The sequence below is a fragment of the Ostrinia nubilalis genome, chromosome 14, assembly GCF_963855985.1.
Source record: "Ostrinia nubilalis chromosome 14, ilOstNubi1.1, whole genome shotgun sequence".
Lineage (NCBI taxonomy): Eukaryota > Metazoa > Arthropoda > Insecta > Lepidoptera > Crambidae > Ostrinia > Ostrinia nubilalis.
Window position 1 is genome coordinate 4,798,003 of NC_087101.1, and position 15,923 is coordinate 4,813,925.

General features: G+C 35.4%; 1 protein-coding gene across 1 annotated transcript in view; it reads right to left on the minus strand.

The window, feature by feature from the left end:
• The window catches only part of LOC135077991 (uncharacterized), an 86,848-nt gene that overhangs the window by 20,718 nt on the left and 50,207 nt on the right, over positions 1-15,923 (minus strand). The window lies entirely within an intron of this gene.

The following is a 15,923-nucleotide window of genomic DNA, read 5'->3' on the forward strand; positions in this document are numbered from 1 at the left end:
TAGATGCATGCTAGACTTTAGTAATGAATTTAACTAATAAGGCTCTTATTGTTTATGTTATTTCCTAAATCAAAATTTACTAACCGTCATTAGTAAGATAGCTTCTATGTACCAAACTCTACCAAATCAGTATGTAGATCCGAAGATTTACTTACACTGTATTTTAAAGAGCTTTTTTGTAATTGCTTTGTTACATCATCAATCAACTAATTGATTTAACGTCATAAAATACACGTAAGCTTTATTAACAAAAACAGTGCCTCGGTGTAACGAATAAATAATTGCAAGCAATGTAGTATTAAAAAAAAACAATTACAATCTAGCTCTGACTTTCAGGAAAGACAAAGAACTAAGGTACTTGATACAAATAAGGCCTACGTTCTAATAAGGCCTATACATCAGAAAACACAGTTAAATAAATCCAACCGGGATAATACTTCAAGGACACGTACTCATATGCCCTACAACCCAGTAGAGTGCAAGAGCGGACCGATCCACGATCCCAGCACCAATTGGCACGCGTTCTTCTAAGGTGGTGGGTGATTTCGTGCTCTCTTATAAAAATCTGGCGATTTCATCTTAAATTTTCAGTAAAATGACGCTATTTTAGATTAAGCTTTTCTTAGTAATCGTTTCTAAATATTTCTTACTAGCTAATAATTACCTTAATTTGTACTACTGGCTATAGATGCATTATTTGTAAATTTTTAAAGACAACAAGAGCAAGATATCTAATAAGGCCTAGGCCTTATTTCAGCATGGTAGGCCATATTAGATACTTATGTCAACACCTGATTACGGACAAATTCATTAAACTAAATGAGTCAAAGAGTAACTAAATATTGTTGTTAATGTAATGTTACTAACAGCATAGAAAAGTAAAAGAAAACAGAGTCGAAAAAAATTACTAAACCTGTAAAAAAAAGAAACAAAATACAAAACCATTAAAAAATAAGAAAAAAAGCCGTATGTATAATTCTAAAAGAAAGGAGAATAAAAGCTGGTATTATCATGCCTGTCTCGAAGACAATGTAGCAGACTACCATAAAGAACTGCTTTTGGTGGTATCACAAAGATTGTGTAGGAGTTCGTAAAGATGATTCAGAAGCCTTTTTATGCCCTGGTTCTAACAATAATTGAGATCTCATTTTGTTTACAAAAATTCAAGACTAAATGATGTTCCTAAACTGATTTATTTAAAAGGTTTTATGTGTAGGCCTTATTCGAACACGGTGTTTTAATAAGCCCTATACAAAAAAATAATATTGTTTGTTTTTGATATTTTTTTTGATAATTTAAGTAAGGAATCATTACTTTGTTACTATGAATATTTAATTTTATCTATAATTTATGTATTATTCTTAATAAGTGGAATTTAAGTTTATCTAGAGATATACAGTATATTTCTGTTAACTTGGAATGTAAAATTTTGATAACGCAAACAAATCGACGTGTTTAATGTTATAAGACCGCATTTTGTTTAATACAACCTCAATTTTGGGGTCTACAGGCATTTGAATCATATAGGCCTTATTCCGTGTAGGTGATTTATTAAAGCCAAAATCGGTGGTTTCGTAATTTGCTTATTTTGAATAGATTTAGACAAAATTTGTGTTATTTTTTGTAATATTGCTAAAATTAAAGGATGGAAGTAGTTAATTAACCTTGTTTTTGTTGACTGGCGTTAATATTTATTGAAATATAAGCATTTAAAGTTAGGTAGGCCTTATTTGTATCAAGTACCTTATTTCAAACGGAATGAAATATCAATCACAAAACGTTCAGTAAAAATGAAAAGTTTCCTATTATTAGCACAAATTATGATATTTGATCAAATATCCGATGTAATTGTCCAACAAAAATTGAGTTCGATTTGAATTGAAATCGTTTCAGTCCATTCTGCGCTGAGCGATCACAAAGTACGTTCTCAGTGCCGCGGAAATATTGGCAGACCGCAAACTGAAATAATTCTTACCAACGCTTTAACAAAGTCGACTATTGCGCTGCTGGAATTGACGGCAGAATTCTCACACGCTTATGTTTTTTCCTTCCAAGCGAAATTTAGCTATATGACAACAGATTAAGTTTCAAAATCCATCGCAGTTTTATCTCGGTATAAACTTATATTATTCAAACGGGCCCGTATATCGGTTTACAGCGTGTATCCTATGCTCCATAGTCTACTATGGGGTTTAGCAAAACGCTTCCATAGACAATTATTCATCTAGATGATATGAATCAACTATGCAGGTGGACATTTAGGTATTCAAGCTTGTCTTAATTATTCAAACAAACAACTCTACCTTGTGAATCTTTAATTTTCTTACCAAGCACCACAGTACGTAATACAAGTAACGTAATGCTGTATTTTGTAAAATAACGTGCACAGTAAGGCTGATTGCACCACCTAACTTTGATCGTAACTATAACGATAAATCGTTGTTTTTTGTACGGAGTTTGAGAGATTTTTGAGGTTTGTTAAAGTCAAAGTAAGCTGGTGCAACCCAGCCTACGTGTATTTGATACTCTAGTGCTCAAAGACTCACGGGTTATTCAATTAACTAATTAAGTTAATAAGTCTAGCTTGTCTGAAGTATTTATGTCATAATTTACTAAATCATTTTAAGAATATTTTGGCATAATAATGGACCATAATTGAATTTAGAAAGTTGTAACAAAGTTATTATTATAAAATAAAGTTACCATCGGACTACACAATACATACAATAACTTAGGGACATCTTTTAAACAATATACCCTAACAGTTTTATAACACCGGTATAACTAAAACGCATTTTTGTCTCTTTTTATCACAGCAGATTTAACTGTTTGACAGAGAGTAACAGAGCATTTACAATCTGAAAATCTGTTATAAGTTTTATTTAAAAAGGGGTTGTTATTTTATGACTTTTTTTCTCTATCCTCTAAGTATCACCTGAAAACAAGTAGGTTTACATGTTCTTTTATAGTTCAATCTTCTTGTAAGGAATATTCTAAATAGAATTCTTACTGAGTGAGAAGAATGAGGAATTTTACTGGGAATATACTTGACCTCCTGGCAGCCTGGACTCCTGGAAACTCTCTAGTAGTGACCTATTATAATGGTACGAGCTGCTGAGTAAAATTTCATAATGGTATAGAGACAGTACCTAAAGTACAGTATTTACACCGTTTTGTAGAGACTAGTAGAGACAGTGTGTACTACTGTTATTTGACTTACAGCTAGCCAAATGTACTCTAAAGTTGGGTTGCATTATCTTACATTAACTTTAAAACAAACGTCTGTCAAACTCCATACAAAAAACACCGGTTGCGGTTACAGTTACTATTAAAGTATCGTGGTGCAATTAAGCCTAAATAACATAGAAACTTGTCATGTGTAGAGTCTTGAATAAAGGGAAAAGTTAGTTTGTTTGTAAATAACGTACGTAAATAACGAATGTATTTTCGGGCACGGAAATCTCTACAATCAATAGAGAGCTTTGCGTAATAGTAGAGGCATGAAAGTTTATTTATAACTTGGAAATACTCAGAAGAAATTGATCACAACTTGAGTTGTATAGAAAATGATCGAGTAGAAATTAATTCCTAAAATTAGGTTCAATTTCGTAGAACTCTACTTAGGTCACTTAAAATCAATACTGACACAAATAAATTCGCAGAAGCGGAGAAAAGCTCTTGTAAACGTGAAAGTAAATAGTCAATACTAAGTCACTATTGTAAAAATAATCCTCAATGAAAATATTTTCGGTTTTTTGTACTTAGCTACTGACTTTAAATGCTATTTTAACAATAACCTCAACATTAAACTCCTCAACAATAAAATATCACAATTGTAATTGTCAAATTATATATCAACAATTCACGCCAAAAGACTGGCAATTTTGTAGATAAGAAATGATTTAAATCTCCTGAAAAAGAGACAAGTGTCACACTGATCTCTCTACATTATTTCAGTAGATAATCAAAATGAAATGTAGCGGTTGCTCTATGGACGGATGACCTTAGGAAGATGGCTAGCAATTGTCGATGAAAAAAGCAGGAGTAAAAATGGGAGATCTTGCATTGTAGCGCTCTTTAGGGGAAGTTTACGTTCAGGAGTAAATTACCGTAGGGTGATGAATCAAAGGGAGGTTGGTATCATTACAGATATAGAAATTCATCTTTATTTGCTTGCGAAATCGCCAAAGTCTTGCGACTATATCACACGTATATCAATAATGCAAATTCCTCTTAGATACAGCTATGGTACACTACGCAATATCTATTACCCAGTTACCGATCGCAGATAACCTGGCTGGATTAAGTTATTGCAACATTGGGATATGGATAGATTGAACTGCAAGCTGATGAGCAGTTTTGACCTTTCTAGCATTGTATGCACTTTTGCTCTGAGTTGAAACCTGGATTTGAAAGTTTTGTGCGGTAATTATCGGTTGTTTGACCGTCAACTGAAGCTTCGTAACCAATCTGTGAGATAAGCTAGTTTAATTCTCAAATCAGCAATCGCATGATGTAATGACTCATTGAATAAACATGATATAAAGAGTGCTGATAAGATAGTGCGCAAAGAGTTAGTGAAAACGTGTTTTAGTGAAATTATTCCAACGAAAGTGCTCAATATTGGTCCAAAGACGAGTTTAACGTAACATTATGTACCTATCTTAATTAAGTAATTTATAGCGTCTGTGCTCGATTGAATTGTTACATTCAATTTATGCTTGCAGTTAAATCATCTGATCACTTCATTAGCTGAACTCGTATGTACCTAGTTAATTCGTACCAAATGAACGTTCTAGAATGTAATAAATATAACTATGATAATAAGTTTATTCACAGTTAAAATACGAGGTATTTTGTCACTCGATCTTTAACCACTGCTTACTCTAATAAAATAGCTTGTAGTATATTTTATACATACTTTAGTCAACATCAATTTGTAACATAGAGTCAGCTGTAATATTGATTCAACGTCATAAAGAATGCAACAAAACCAATGAACACAGCGGCAAGTACATACTTAACCAAAGTGAGTATTGTGTCGCCGTGGAAACTCCCAGCCTTAGTACATTCGTAGCATATCAGACTGTACATATTTGTTGCAAAATAGCCTATATTACAACGAGTTAAGGCCACTGTGTTAAAGTTAATGTGCTGTTGTATCAGAGCACTGCCGATGACTGCTCGGACTTTCATTGTCGCACAGCCGTCTTGCGACCCACATACTGGCCAGTGCCTATTAGTAAGGCTCGGACTGCATACGAACCTTCAAAATATAATGTCACACTGTTGCCTGCGCTCGCCCAATAATGGTTGCCAGCCAAAACCAGCCTTAAGGCAAGGGTTCGCCGTGGTTCAAGCTGTGGTTCAAGCTTATTGGACTGTACTGTATTAACTGTATCTAAACATACCTAACGTATAATCATTGTTATGTTGTTATGGACACAAATAAAACATTATTCTATTCTATTCAAAATTGCCAGAGCGATTGCAGCAGATTTTGTACCATTTAATTAAATTAACGGGACTATTACTCGTATAAAAGCAGTTCATTTCAGCTGTGAGAGTAGGATTAGATTACAATTAACAGTAAAATTAGATTTTCAGTCAAAGTAAGCTTTGAAATCAATAAGTAGTTAATTTGCGTAGGTAACTAGTGACGTCATAAGTTTCTGTAGTTATACGAACCTAATGTAATAAACGCGTTTTAACGCTTATGAAAATTATGTAAATTACATTAATTGGTAGAGTCGACTACTCTACGAGTATAATCCGGACGAATTCTTAGAAAAAACTTGTAAAAATGCATAGACTCAAAGACAAATTATTATGCTTGATATTCGACCAAGATTTTATCGTCCAACTCGAATTTCGAAGCACCCCAATTTCAAACAGGCTTCTATTTCTATTTAATATTAATTTAATGCGTATCATGTTCTCTTTTGAAGATTCCTGGTGCTTGCATTACCAGACACGTAGGTAGAGTCTTAAATGAGGATCAGTACTGTTGTAGAAAATTCAATAAAACTAGTATCTACGTTAATCTTTAAGACATAAGAAAGATATATCTTTTTGAATTATCCAAATCGGACCATTACTTACGAAGATATTAAGTAATAAACATAGGCCGTTTTTGCCGCTAAAAGTCAACGTACGCAGGGCCGCGTGACGTCATTATATCCGAATCGAGCGCAGCCGGCGTACTATTGGGATGGAAAATATTTTTTTCCAGCTAAACCATCAGTTTTAGAAAAAAACTTTTAATAACATTTATTCATCAAAATAAAGTAACCTATCGACCAGTAATTTAAAAAAATATAAATTGTGAAAATTAAGTATCGCTATGTCCAAAAACCACATTTTGATAGGATTCGATGCAATGCGGAGACGCGGTTGGGGTGAGTGTAACTTAATGATTGTTTGTATTGAACATAATAATACATAATATGATGCTAATACCCAGCTTATAGCCTAGGGGGAGGGGCAAGCCTTACCCAGCTTCTGGCCTTGGTGGGAGGGGGGGAGAGGCAAGTCATGCCCAGTTTCTGGCCTGGGGGGGGGGGGGGTAAGTCATACCCAGCTTCTGGCCGAGGGGGAGTCATACCTAGCTTATGCTTATGGACTGGGGGAAGGGGCTAGCCTTACCCAGCTTCTGGCCTGGGGGAGGGGGGGGGGGGGGGGGGTCAAGTCATAACCAGTTTCTATGGGCTGGGGGGAGGGGCTAGCCTTACCCAGTTTCTAGCCTGGGGGGAGGGGGGGTATGTAATACCCAGCTTCTGGCCTAGGGGGAGGGGGGGGGGTCAAGTCATAACCAGCTTCTATGGGCTGGGGGGGGGGGGGGGGGCTAGCCTTACCCAGCTTCTGGCCTGGGGGGAGGGAGGGGGGGGGTAAAGTCATACCCAGTTTCTGGCTTTTCTGGCATGGGGGGGGGGTGTCATACCCAGCTTCTGGCCGAAGGGGAGTCATATCCAGCTTATGCTTATGGCCTGGGGGGAGGGGCGAGCCTTGCCCAGCTTCTGGCCTGGGGGAGAGGGAGGGGTCAAGTCATACCCAGTTTCGGGCCTGGGGGGGGGGGGGGTAAATCATACCCAACTTCTGGCCGAGGGGGAAGTCATGCCCAGCTTATGAACTAGGGAGAGGAGGGGGGCAGGGGAGTCATACCCAGCTTCTAGGCTAAGATTAAATAGATTTCCAGGAGGGAGCAGCTGTCCTTTCCTGCAGCAGCTGGTCCGCCCATGGGAACGGCGAATAGGTAGGTAGGTACGTAGGTTTAACTCAGAAAAACTAAATAACAGGTAGGTATTGCGTGTACATCGAAATGATCTGCATAGAAATGTCTTGTAGCCTAGGCAGAGTGTATCTGCCTCAGCTATACCTTATTGTTAGAAGTAAATAAATTAATACTTATACATTTTTATATTTTACTTGGAAGAAGATAATATGACTCTAACAACACTTATGAACACTTTATTTGAATAAATCGCCAAATATACCACCGCGGAGACCCCAATCGCGTCTCTGCGTTCCATTGAATCGTATGAGCGTATGGATTTTTTGCGTTATTTTTCACAAACTCTATTTTAAAATTACCTATCGATAGCTTACTTTATTCTGATGAATATATGTCATTACAAGTTTTTCTCTCAAACTGATAGTTTGGCTAGAAAAAAATATTTTCTATCCACGCAGTACGCCGGCAGCGTTCGGATCGGATACAATGACGTCAACGGTCCCACGCCGGGCGGTCAGTGAACTTTTTTAGTAATTTGGCCATAACTTCGTCAATTTTTGTCGTAGAACAAAAATTTTTGGACTGTGTATTAAGGATTTCTTAGCCCTATAAATCTGCATTCACAGCTAAAAATCGAAATGATCCTCATTAAACGACTAATAAATATTCTAGGTATTCCATAACCTTCACCGTCCTACAGCAGCCTTAGATTTAATTGGATAAACAATTTTCAAATACCCTCGATGTGTAGTCCGAGCTTAACCGACAAAATTCCGGACAACGCCGGGTAATGCCAGACTAGTGCATTTGCGTAAAGACGTCTGGCTAGAATCTAGACTCCAGGCCAGACAGAGGGTTCAGTGTACCCTGGATGCTTCACCCTTCATTGGGAACTTTCCATTTGATGCACGAAACAATTGGCTAGGTCGCTTACTTTTGGAAGAGGCAATAACTTATATTTATACAGGATGAAATTTAAATCATTGGCATCCTTGAACTATAAGACTCTACTCATGTGATATGTAGGTACATACATAGTGTATTCCCCAAATATGAGACAAATCAATGTCTTTATTTTAATAGGTATTTCTATTAATGTAGAGAGTTTAAAACTATTGTAGGTACTAGGTACCTTCAGTCAACGGCACATCAGCCTATACATTTTGTTGCAATATAACACACGTTCACCGCAACAGACTTGAAAATGTCCAAAAGAAAGCTCTCAAAATCTTAAGCTACCGACAAGGAGTCAGCAGACAATGCCGTTCATATGAGGATCGCTTACGTAAATATAACGTGGTGCCACTTCATATCCGCAGAAATGAACAAGAGTCATTTGTCTCCACAAAATACTGCACTCCCACATATACTCTCCCAAATTGTTAGGTAAACTTAGCTTTAGCACGAATCACAATCCCCGCAGGCCTAAAACCTTCTCAATTTCTCTTCAACGTAAAAACGTCTCATACTACCAGCCTCTTCTTAGAATGTGCCGATTGTACAATGAACTTGCATTCTTGGATGATAGTCACCTGGATATCTTCGACCAAAGGAAGCATACATTTAAGAAACATGTCAAAGATGCCCTCAGCCAAGCTACCCATGACTCGTCATAAATAATGTTGAGGAACTCTTTGTTTTGTTTACTCTGCAGTTTATTAACACTTTCCGATTTATTTACCTATATATATATATTTTTGTACCTAATGCATGTATAACAAATCTGTGAAAACATATTTAGGGTTACATTTTAGTCTATATCTACATTTAAGTATTATTTAAACCATGTAAAGAATGTAATCTGTTTTGTTTTCCAAATAAATAAAAAAAAATAAAAAAATAAAAAAAAATAAAAAAACACGTCTAAATAAAATACCACAGTATTAAGCTTGTTGTCTGTACAAGATATTGATATTTTAACTAATTGGATTTGTTTCATGTTTGGCGAATGTACTATGGTATCATGAGTAAAGTCAAGTCTTATTTGAAAAGGATGCCAACGATTTAAATTTCAGCCTGTATAGACTTGTTATATTATTTAATATTTTTTTCATTTCAGTTTTTCAGCGTCTGTAAACCGCAAAAAAATAAATACACTCATTACGAAATATAAAAAATGAATCGTTAAGTATAATTAAAATATTTACTTCGTGCAATTTATCAAAATGTATTGTTGATTGAGTACTTCAGAACAATATCGGTAAGTCGATAATCGATTACAATTTCACGTAACAAGTTTAGATTTATTTTGATAAGTGTACATTATTTATTTAATTGTAGCTACTTTTTAATATAAATGCGTTTATTGCACATCACGACGATGCCCTTTTGGAACCTTATATTATCCAAGTACCCATGTATGTTTTGTCTTTATACTTATAGGTAGAATGCATTTTGCTAACTAGAAAACCATTAAACGTCACTAAACCCACTGCAAGCATTAGCGCCCGTCACTTAAGTGGCTAGTAATATTGTATTCGTATTGTTGTAGCCTCTAAGCAAACCGACTTCTATAAATCAATCCAGGTTAGCTGAATTCGAATTAACCTTTGTTTCGATTACCTCTCTAGTCCCGTGGTTCATAGGAATATAAACTGGCAGGGAAATATCACTACTTAATGTTGGCAAAAGAAAGTTTTATTAATGTTTACGCACGGTCAACTACGCAGCGCCTGTTACTGCTAGCTCATTCAAGGCTCTATCGCCATCGTAATAAGAAAACAAACTAAACCACTCTGCGTGCTACTCACAAATAAATTGTTGGAACGAGACGGCATACAAGGTTTAGTTCAACTCCAAACTCCAGCGGACAGCTCGTGACACCGAAAAAAAATACCGAAAGGGCATCGTTTTAGCAAATTTAACAGCACCTATTATCTTCACTTCAACACCGTAAATTAAACTGCTATATAGGTACAAAAGACGACCGGACGGGTCGGCGGACGAGTGGCGCAACGGCTGCGATATCCGACCGGTCGGTGGATCGGTCGCGGGACAAGTTGGTTGATTTCAATCGGTTTTCTTTGTCCGGGGGCAGGTCGCGACGCGTCACGCGACTTGTCGCGCGACAGGCGGTGACGTCTGCCGACGGGTCGGGTCGAGAGTCTTTACGAGGAGTCCGCAGGCTCAAAGATGCCGGGGTACAGGGCAGGTGCGTCTATTTCTCTCGGATTCAATTGAAAATCGGATGTATTAATTCGCCCCGAAGTGAGAGTCGGTTAATCAGAACGTGCGTTAGTAAACATTGTTTGTGATTAGATTACGTTTTGACTTTATAGCGGTTCAATTTAATGTTCAGTTTATAAAGTAATGTTAGGCCGACATTTTTGAAATTGCTTTTTAACAATTAGTCAGTTTAGTAGATCGTTAGAATGATGAAATTAACAAAGACGAAGATTATAAGTTATTTATTCAGGATTCAGAATAAGCTTGCCCGTTTTAATATTTAGTTAACCAGATTGGATTTTAAAAATGTAGGTCGGGGTCGTTTTTCTTTTAAGTTAATAGGCACTCACAGAGCAGATATGTACCATCCTAGAGTACCTACGTCTCACTTAACACCAGGTGCGATTGCGGTCAAATAACCTGCCTTGTTAAGTGTGGATAAAAGAAATCGATTAATTTAATAACCAAACATGTGAACGAGCTATCAGTAAATTATCAGATAAAGTGTAAATTAATACTGATTGTTACAATTGTGATAAAATAGATAGAAAGTGCAAGTGCTAACAGTAGATAGGTGCCTTCTTATTACACAACATTCAAATGAAAGTAAATGTTTGTAATTAGCTAATTAATGAAATTATACGTAAACTTAAACGAAAAACGTGTTTGGTCAGTTCTACGTCGATAGATTCCAGAAAATGTAGAGAGCGTAATATTACGGGCGTAATATTTACATTTAACTTTACATTTAAGTGGTATTATTTGATTCAATTATGATTATATTCTAGCCACCTACGATACAGATAGAAGTTCAAGTTTTATTTATTAATTTAAGCGCAGACTGTCTGGTTGTCATGCGCGCTAACCGCCAACATTCTAACGAGGGTTGATCATGACACGTTTTAACTTATAAGTATGTATTTTGAAACGACACATGAAACTCGATTCAATCTTGAGCTTAGATTCAAGTTCAATCAATCATAGGTTTGACAATTATAGCGCGTAGATTCATTTGAGTTACATATGTGTACCTATTAAGGGCTTATCAACTCATCCCTCAATCGACTCGTCTCACGTTCCCTCTGGCATTAACATCGAGTCTACAATTTCTCCAAAAATCACACTAACTAGGGCGCCGTATTCTATAGAGACAGATTACGCGAAAGTAGTTCGAATTCCGAACGCTGTCGGTGTCGTAAGTTTGCCCGACCGCTTTTATCTGAGCTCCGACAAATTAGCCTACGAGTACGCTTCGGACAATTTTTCCTCGAGCCAAGAGGGACGGAACGTGTCTTCGTATAACGGTGATCGTCTGAGTACACCTTTCACGATCTTGAGGCGCGGCGCGTCACTTTCCCCGCTCTGGTGAGTTTTTTCGAACGTAACATCGCGATTACATCAATATAGCATGCAGCGTTCCGCGTGTGCAGTGCACCTGTGAATCGGAACGCATCGCTCCGGGCAGAATGCGCGAACGTCTTCGCCTATTGTTTTGTTTCTAGCCGAAAGTAGGCAAAGGTCTAATATTTTTTTTTGTTTTTTCGATTCCGCGGTTTTTTTTTAATCTCTAATGGCAAAAAAAATTGCGATGCTTTATGGAATTTATGTTTTAATATAAAATAATTCATTTTTTTGCAGAAATAACATAAAATATTATTACCATTTGAAAACTTTAAGCTTTATCTGAATCAATCTTAGTCATATAATTCTGTCGTATAATTGGTCTTGTCGCTGGAATTATAAAGCAATCAGAAGCCTCAATCTATGCCTTAAATTGAAACTAGTTTTTAGCTTCTTTCTGTTTATTACGAACCTTAAATGCCGCAAAACATTAACTACCCACTAATCGACCAAATAGATAGATAAATGCAGAATATAAAAATAAGATTGAATTTATTGAACTTTTAATGAGATAATATTAATAATGTCGTCTGCTTGTGACTAAACCTTGCCTAAAATTACTATTAAAACTTGCAATAATGTAACATTTACGTTTAAGTCAGAAATGCTATTTAGAAATCATTAAAATACAGTGCATTCGTTAATAAAGCAGTTTAGCGAACACTGAAACGTAATATTAATCACTTACAAGACTATTATTTCGTTGTAAAAGTTTTTATACGTAATTTGAAATATTTTAAGCGCCGGTAAAGTGTTTGTCTTTAGTATTTAAGAAACGACAGCGTTTCAGTTTATACATTTTTCTTTTAAAAATTGCCCTTTGTACATTATGATAAGATGCCCCAGTGTGAAGCTTGACGAGCCGTGGCCTACAATACATAATTATTAACAATAGGAAGTAACAGTATACTTATAGAACTACCTATGTCCAATTACAATTTGAACAAAAGTAGTTACTTACTACAAGTTGATTCATACATATTTGAAATTATTTTTTTCCTTAAAAGTAGGCTTTTCAATTTCTATATCACAGCTGTTAATAGCTACGTGTTTATAGTGTGGTTTTATTTATTCTAGGAACATTGGTAATTGGAAAATTACAACATTTATAACGCGTAATTTATCTAAAACACGATTTTACACGTGAAAAAATCGAATACCCATATTCAAGAGCAGTAGAGTTTTTTAGTGGAAAAACATTATCTAGCAAAATTACAGTTTTGCGATTAAGTAACTTGAAAAAATAAGTAATTATTTTATAAAAGTACAAAAGTTTCTACTATCGTATACAATGTCGCATCAAGTTTAAAATTGTTAAGTCGTAGGCCTTTGTATTAAGTCTTATTTTACAACAAAAACGATAGTTTGGCGTACATGTAGAACTCTACATTTACAAGTATTGGTATGTTTCCAAAGTTGCAAACTCTACTTGGAAATCCAACGTGTACAAATGTTCGACTAGTTAATATTTTGATTAATAAACGTTTCGCTAAATAATATCAAACACAAAACGGTTTTCAAGATTATGAACAGAACATGCTGAAACAAAGCGTTCTCAACGCCGTTTTCATCAGGGGCGTGTCTGCGTCACCTTGGGGTAGGCTAGGACGTAACCTGATTTATTTGATCTATTAGAAGTAGAATAAAATTACCCATATTAAGAAAGTTTAATAAGATTATTATAAATTCCCTTGTAAAATGAAAATAATTGAAAAAAAAAATGTGAAAACTCATAAAGATGGATGTTTGTTACTCTTTCACGTGAAAAACAATGAACGAATTTTGATGAAGCCTTAAAATATTGTTCTTTATACTTACATTAGAATAACATAGGTTTAGGCTACAGTTTATAACGATCTGTGACAAACTAAATTTAAAGCGGGCGAAGCCGCGGCCAAAAGTAATAAATAAAATAAAAAGAGGTTATTGCTACGATTACTTAGTTGACAATGCTTTAATAATAATTACTAGTCTTATCACAAACCAAGCAGATCTCAGACTGTGATATTGACAGATAAAATACAACAGTACCTAGTAGCGTAGCCGTACTAGACAGTAAAAGATCTGTCGCTCATAATATCTTTAAGATTTTGAAAGTACCTACCTAACTGAAAAAAATATTTACAAATAGCTAATGTTTTTTTTCACTAGAGAAATGTTATTTCTGTAACTGTTCTATTTTTTTTATACTAGACAAGGCAGGTATTTGACCGCAAATCTATTTTACACATTTGACATTTTAATCCTAACTTTATCGATTCAATATTGTAACGTTAAAAATTCATCGATTTAAATTCGATATACATACCAAAAAATTATAATTGGAAGAAGCACTAGTAAGGTCCTATGTCCTACTTATTACACCGAAACCTCGTTATTTTAACCTGTTTCCCTACATGTGGTGCAGTGCGGCTTATTCCAGAGTGAAGGGACTCCTTCATTAGTTATTTAGGCCGCCATATTGAGACTTGGAAAAGATCTCCACGTGGAAAAGAGTGGAATAAGAATCTGTTCAAGGTCCACGAAGTTTCCACCGAATCTGAAAGGTCTTAGTTCACAAAAAGCCAAATAAAGTCTGAAAATATCACCCTAATTTTCACGGACTAGACTTTTCCTCGGGTTTTTCTCTCGTTTTGATTTCATTCGCCACAAATAACTTCAATGAGGTTATGGTATATTGCTTTGAAAAGTAATATTTTCAAAATATTTCTGTTGTATACCTTTTGTACATAGGATAGCATATTTTAATCTCACTAATGTACCTAACTTGTTTTTTTTTTTCCAAGTTATCTTTTAGAAATATTTGTTAGTATTTATTTTACACATAAAATGTACTACATAATAGTCATATTTCTAGGTAAGGTAAATAATATTATTTCTGCTAATACAACTTACAGTTTTTGCTATATTAACCGTGGGAGGTATCCATAAAACTAGGTCTGACCTAATTCAAGTAAAATACACACATACACCAGACAGTTAGGAAACATTAACTTTAGTAGAACTTTAAAAGTCCTATAAACGTTACTACATGATAGTATTAAATAGGTTTTAAACTTGGTTATACAATTTATTGGACTGTTAACAACTTCTTTAGTTCAAGAAAACCTACACTAGTGTCTTAGGCTGAGTTGCACCACCTAACTTTGACCGTAACTATGACGATAACCGGTGTTTCTGTAAGGAGTTTGACAGATTTTTGACGTTTGTCAAAGTTAAAGTAAGAAGGTGCAACCCAGCCTTAGTTGTTTATTACAACTTTATGACTTGGGTGTTGAACTCATATGAAACGATACATTTTATTTATTTAAAAACTTTATTGCATAAAAAAATCTATAACTAAATTATTAACTGAAAACACTTTATTATAGGTAGAAAATAGGCCACTGAGACCCAATGCAAGTCATTTGACAAAGAAGGCAATGTCTAAAGCATAATAAGCTATACATTTTAGTTGTAAAACAGACTTTAATACAGCTACATAAGATGCCTAGAGCTTAGCTTAGCCGTTGGTACTGTATAAAAACCGGGGCTATGTGAAGAAAGTGTCTCTGCGAATTACGTGAGGGCAGCAGTTAGTGTCGCCGATGACGAATAGCTAGACCCACCGGGCTAGGGTTGCCGCACTTAGCCGTTGCTAAGGTACATTTACCCCAACAAAGATTTTCAATAAACTACCTATTATGGGACGATTTGGTAAAATAACAGTTCAGTTTCGAGATACTACGATTCATCTTTTTCAAGCGTGAATTGAATGCAGCTACTGCTTCATAATTTAAAACGAAAACCACTCATTTGAAATACATCTACCTACATTGTGAAAGAAATAACTTTATACACAACTACTTTCTACACGGAACCCTTCTAAGTTTATCAGATATTTTCCGATAAAAAAGTTTACTTTACCTACGATACTCCCACAAATAATTTAGAATACTCCCTAAGGATTTTTCTAGTACGTACCAAATCCTTGAAACTTACGCAAGCAAATATGCTAACAAAAGTCTACAAAAACAATATTCAAGTAACTCCTGCCACGATTATTTCATAAAGCTGACGAAACTTCTCTCTTTACCAACTCACTCGGCTAAAACAAACACTAGTAAGTAATCTTTCAAGCAAAAAG